Below are 6,448 nucleotides of genomic sequence, written 5' to 3'. Positions count from 1 at the left end.
ATTTTTTTTTTTTATGTTTATTTATTTTTGAGAGACAGAGTGTGAGCAGGGGAGGGCAGAGAGAGAGGGAGACACAGAATCAGAAGCAGGCTCCAGGCTCTAGGCTCTGAGCTCTCGGCACAGAGCCCAACGCAGGGCTCAAATCCACCAACTGTGAGATCATGACCTGAGCCGAAGACAGACGCTTAATCCACTGAGCCACCCAGGTGCCCCTAGGCTATTTTTCAATGTAGCTGCATCATTTTATATTATTAGAGGTGCACAAAGGTTCTGGTTGCTCCATATCCTTGTCAACACTTGTTACTGTCTTAGCCATCCTAATGGGGGTGAAGTGATACCTCATTGTGGTTATTTATTTGGGGGAGAGAAGGTGAGTGGGAGAGGGGCAGAGAGAGAGGAAGAGAAAGAATCCCAAGCAGGCTCCACACTCAGCATGGAGCCCAACGCCGGGCTCGAACTCACCAGCCATGAGATCATGACTTGAGCCGAAACCAAGAGCTGGATGCTTCACCAGCTGAGCCACGCGGGTGCCCCTTTGAGCTGCTTCCTGTTGCTTCCTTGGCCTGCAAGGCCTGTTGCCCTCCTTTATTTGCCTTCAGTCGTCTGGGCTCCATGGTGCCTCCTGAGACCTGCCCAGGGCTTGCCTGGCTGCCACCTCACGTTGTCCACTCTGCTGGAAGGGCGCCTGCATGCACAGTGCCTCTGCTGCCTTCTCTGCACGGGGACTTTTGAGTGCAGGAACCACATCACCTTCACCTTTCTACTCCTGGGTCCTTGTTGCTGGGGCATAAGCAAGATCATTGGACGTGTGAGTTGGAGTTCAGGCAAGCTGTGCCTGAAAGCCTCACATGACTGGTGGCATCTTTGGTAAGGAGAAAGCGGCCTGGCACCTGAAATCCAGACTCCTGGGATCCTGATCCTAAGTATGATTTATGAGCTACCGGAGCCTTTGGAACCATGATGCTCATCTAAAATGAGGATTATAGTACTACCTCAGATTGTCATGCGGATTGAGATAATTTTTTTGGTACAAATGCCATGTATTCTAAACATAGTACAGCCTTAATACATGTTGGTCGGTTCTTCAGGAAATGAGAGATTCTGAATACTGACATGATTCACATTAATGAATCCCAAAGGAAATCGAGAAATTTAAAGTTATCTATTTTGGGAGTACTCCAATTTCTTGAGATTTTTAGCAAGGATATATACATACAGGATATAGGCTTATGAAAAATTTCCATACAGCGGGAAAATGGTTATGTTGTAGTGACCGAGAAAAATAGGGTTCAGAGTTACAGACATGCAACACACACAAAAAGACCAGTAGGATCTTGTCTGTAATTTGTGTGTGTTTGAGTAGATAATCCATATAACATGGCTGTACATTTCAAGGGTACAAAAGGTACTAAGAACAGTCTCCCACTTCTGACCACTCAGCTTCCCTCCTGTGAGCAATCCATATTACCATTTTTTAAAAAACTCGTTCCAGTGATATTTCATGCATAGCTTGAGTATATTCTGGTTCCCCCAAATACACCGTCATGTAAGAGCACATACTCAGATCTGTATCCCTAAGCAACCCAACCAAGAAGAGAAAACTCAATTTCCTGTCCTTAAGGGGAAGGTTTGCCATGGATGTTTTCTTGCAGTCGGCTCAACTGGCAGATTTATTTAGCTTTCCATTCTTGTTTAAATATTTCACTCTAGGGTTTTTATTTTCTTTCTTTTTTTTTTTTTTTTAGGTTTACTTATTTATTTTTGAGAGAGAGAGAATGTGAGCCGGGGAGGGCCAGAGACAGAGAGAGAGAATCCCAAGCAGGCTCCACACTGTTAGTATAGAGCCCGACATGGGACTTGATCTCAAGAAATGTGAGATTGTGACCTGAGCTGAAATCAAGAGTCGGATGCTTAACCAACAGAGCCACCCAGATGCTCCTCACCCAAGGGTTTTAAAGCAGAGGAAAGCTATGGAATTTAGTTGTTCCTGACATCAGAAAATTAACCTGAGACCTCAACATGTTTTTAAAATTTCAATTCTCACAGGGCAAGGACCTGAATAGTCTAGTGGTCACAAGGTCTTGATGTGGGATCGGCGAGCTTGGGTTCAAAGTCTGACCCATCCACTGTGTGACTTGGGCACAGTTACTTGACCTTAGTGCCTTACCTTCATCATGTGAACAATGGAGATAAGGATACCTAAAGGGCTCCTGGCTGGCTCAGTGGAGCTGTGACTCTTGATCCTGGGATTGTGAGTTCGAGCCCCATGTTGGGTGTAGTGATCGCTTAAAAAAATAAATTAGAAAAAATGTTTTTAGGGGCGCCTGAAGTCGGTTAAGCGTCCGACTTCAGCCAGGTCACGATCTCGCGGTCATGAGTTCGAGCCCCGCGTCGGGCTCTGGGCTGATGGCTCAGAGCCTGGAGCCTATTTCCGATTCTGTGTCTCCCTCTCTCTCTGCCCCTCCCCCATTCATGCTCTGTCTCTCTCTGTCCCAAAAATAAATAAATGTTGGAAAAAAAATTAAAAAAAAAAAAGAAAAATGTTTTTAAATTTAAGAGAGGCAGAGACAGTGCGAGCAGGGGAGGGGCAGAGAGAGAGGGAGAGAGAGAATCCCAAGCAGGCTCCACGTTGCCAGCACAGAGCCCAGTGTGGGACTTGAACTCATGAAACTATGAGATCATGCTCTGAGCCAAAACCAGGAGTCAGGTGCTTAACCAACTGAGCCCCCGCCACCCCCCCCCAAATAAAATTTCTTTAAAAAACTAAGATATGTTAAGATGAATGGAGATAATAACCCACCTCGTAAGTGTGGTTGTGGGACTACACGAGCTAACCTTTAAAACACTTAGAACACGTCTGGCACGTACTCTGTGGTTGAGAATTTACTGTTATTTTACCTGGTTCTGCTACCAAATAACAGGCTTTAGAGAAAACCGTTGAACTTGTCTTCTGTAAAAAGGGAAACTGGGACACTTGCGTAATTGTTTTCAAGGTCTTTTGCAATTCTAACATCCTGTGATTCACAATCTGTGTCACTAGCAGAAGCCCAGGGTCCTGCACGTGGTAGCAGCTGCTGCTGACCGGTATTTAAGAACCTGGGTGTGGCACCACCCAGAGCTTTGCCCATGTTTTGAGTCTAGACAGAGTGAAGGCTAGTGTCCTAATGTTTGAAGCGTAACAAAGCTTATTCTAGAGGGGAGCGGGTCTTGAAGAAATGTTGCTAAAAATAAACAGCCACGCACAATAAAACCGTATGGTCACGTTCCAGAGATGGCTCCTATGCTTGGAGGGGCGAGATTAAAGATGGCGTCAAGTGCTGACCCACATCCACTGTGGGGATGATTTTGGTGGCAGCAGAGCTGTTTGGATCCGGCGAAATTTGATGACTCTCTGTGGTGGAGATTGTAGCATCTGCCTTCAAGGTCTCAGAAAATGCAGCTTCTCACACTGGCCTGTGCCACCCTCTCCTTCCTCCGGCCCTGACTGGAGGCCCGATGGAGTCAGTGATGGCTAAAGCCTCATGGCCCAGCAGAGGGAAGCTTCCCTGCTCTGGGTGCTCTTTGTCCTTGTTTGTGGGTGTCACTTGGGTGTGTGTGGGGGGGGTTAGTTTTGCTAGGGAACAGACTGAGGAAGATGGGAGATTCTGGTTTCTATGGATACTGGGCTAGCTGGGATTTGCATAATGCATTTCAGAGAACAGTCTGGGAACAATGTGGCCCCAGGAGGAACATAAAGGCACATGGAAACGAGTTGGAGGGCCTAGAAAGTCAGGCTCCATTTCAGCCCTCACTTAGGAACAGGAGTCTGGGATCCAACCCCCTGCGCCCCTGTCGGAGAGGAAGCAACAGGGAGCCCCGAGGATGCATGGAGGTTGTGCATACACAGCGCCCCTGCCACAGGCACGGTCTGTACTGTGAGCTCAAAAAATGTCCCTGCTCTTTGGCTCCCCCTTTATCTCAGCTACTGTCTGAAGGGGTCCTTAAATACCTGTACCCAGCATGGGAAGCTCCCAAGTGTGCTTCCAGAACATTTCACACAGGCCCTCTCATTTGAATCCTGACTCCCACATGAGACGTGCTCAGGAGCCGGCAGGTCACGTGACGAGTCAGTAGCCCAGCCAGCCCTCAATGCTGGTCTGGTTCCTGTCCTCAAATCCCCAAATATCTCAGGTTTGCAGCAGTAAGGGTGGCATAATTGAGCCCGTTGAGTTTGTGAGGGCCTGAACTAGAGGAGGAGCAGTGGGGATAAGGAGAAATGGGCATCAGGAATACCGGAGGAGGCAAATCGGCCAGGCAGCATCAGGCAAGTCAGGGGCAATGGCCACCAGTTTCTGGCTTGATGGAGTGTGGTCAGTGAGGCGTGGACGAGGGGAGCACCCGGGTTCAGTGTTGTGTGGTGGGACAGCGGGATGGAAGTAGACTGAGGGCCATCAGAGAGCACTCTAGATCAGGATGGGAGACACTGGAGTCAGGAGTCATCACGGAGTCACCTTGTGGAGGCCCGTGGAGGCTGCAGGAGTCTGACTTCCCATGTGGGGAGAGTCTAGAAGGAGAGGAGGCAGCAGGCACAGAATCCTGGGGAGTACTGACACATTCGGAGGTGGGCCGAGGTCTCCAGGGAGAGACACAAGTGAATGCCCAAGCAGAACCAGGGGAAAGTGGTGTGACAGAAGCAAAACAACATGTTGAAGGGAGTGGGCAAGTGCGGAAAGACCCAGAGAGTCCGTAACATGAGCACAGAAAGTGATTGAACTCCAGTTTAATCATGGAGCCTGGAGTAGCTTTTCCTGGTATCAGTGAAGACAGAAGAAAAGACGAAAACTCACCATCAGGAAATGATGGGTAGCCAACCTGTTGGCAGAACTTAGGAGGAATGCCCCCTAATTATGAAGCCAGGGGTGGTGGTGGCATTTTTAGCACCCACCCTGCCTTTTGAAACACTCTCCCAAGAGATCTCAAAAGCTGCTGTGTCTCTCCTTGTGTCTCTCCTGTATCTGCACTGTGAGGACCAGACCCTATGAAGGTTCTGGTGTTAGACTCTGGGGCTCAAATGAGGTGGGCTTGTTGGTGCTACAAGGTCATGGCCCTGACTCCCTCCTTGCTTTATTCCCTTTTGCTCTCCATGAACCTGGTCTCAGCTGTGGGGATTAAAAGGGGAAAACCACACTGCAGGGCCATGGGTGACACCACAGCAGCGACTGGGGAGCTTATGGAGATCAATATTTGTTGAGTGGATGAATGCGTAAAGGAATGAATCAGTACCCCAAAGGGGAAAGTGCATTTGGTGAACAAAAGTTGAGGTGGTGAGACCCAGCCATTCCCCTCACCAGGAAGTGATGGCTTTCACTGTTGAGACTGAGGGTCACGACATTTTTTTTTTTAACTAAGGGACTTCCCTTACCTATCCTAACCCTCTACCATTCCCAAGCTGTTCTTTCAAGTGGCCAGGAATACTGGTTTCTTCTGTCCTTCACCCTGCCATACCCATTCGGTTGACTGCACATCCCAGAAAAGTTCCAGGCAGAAAGGAGGGGGAAGTGATGGCAGCGTCGTGAGACCAGGGAGGTGTCCCTACAAAAGGGGGGAAGAGGTGGCCCTACCAGGGTGCACACGAGTTTGTAGTTTGTCGTTGCTGTGTTTCTGTTTGTATGAGTCCACTTTTTCGTAGTCTCAGGAGAGCTGTAAGCCTAGAAGATCCCACCTCCATACAACAGAGCCCCCTCTGCTGGTACCTGCGGGAAGGTGGGAGGTGCTGGGAACCCAGGCACCAGAATTGTCCACACATTGTCACCTGACGACCTTGTGTGGGGTGGAGGGAATCCATGCATCCAGTTAGAAACCATCTTCTTGAGGATGAGTTTATTGATCAGAAGCAACAGAGGACATGACAAAATACCACAGAAACAAAGGAAAAGAATCATCCTGACTCAGTGGGAGCGCATGCCCCTTTAAAAGGCCATCTGCAACATCCGGAAGAAAACTGTCTTCCTCAACAAGGAGTCTTGTGTGTAATAGGAGCAGAGGGAGCAGGAGGGGAGCACGTTCCAGTGGAGACGGAGGGAGGGGAGGTGGGAGGGAGGGTAGAATCCCAGGAAAGCTGAAAAGGTAACTGCAGACTTGAAGCCCATAGAAGAGACAGCAAAGACCCGAGGTGTAACTAAGGTGGGTATGATTGAGCAAGAAATGTGGAAATGGACTTGGAAATAATGCCAGAAGACAGAAGTGAGGGATTTTTTTTTTTTTAAAGAAAAAGAAATCAAGATATGGAGGACAGAAAATAAAAATCCAGCTTAAGAATGATAAAACTAAATTACTGGTGTAACTGGAGGCTGAAAGTGTGTATCACATTCCGGACAAATTCATGACCAACGCTTTGAGTTGTAGAATATAAAATAAACTCTTCTAAATATCCATGAGTCCCAAGGAAAACAACACAACAATCACCCGG

This window comes from Felis catus, chromosome B1 (genome assembly GCF_018350175.1).
Source record: "Felis catus isolate Fca126 chromosome B1, F.catus_Fca126_mat1.0, whole genome shotgun sequence".
Classification (NCBI taxonomy): Eukaryota; Metazoa; Chordata; class Mammalia; order Carnivora; family Felidae; genus Felis; species Felis catus.
Note: the sequence above shows the minus strand (reverse complement) of the source record.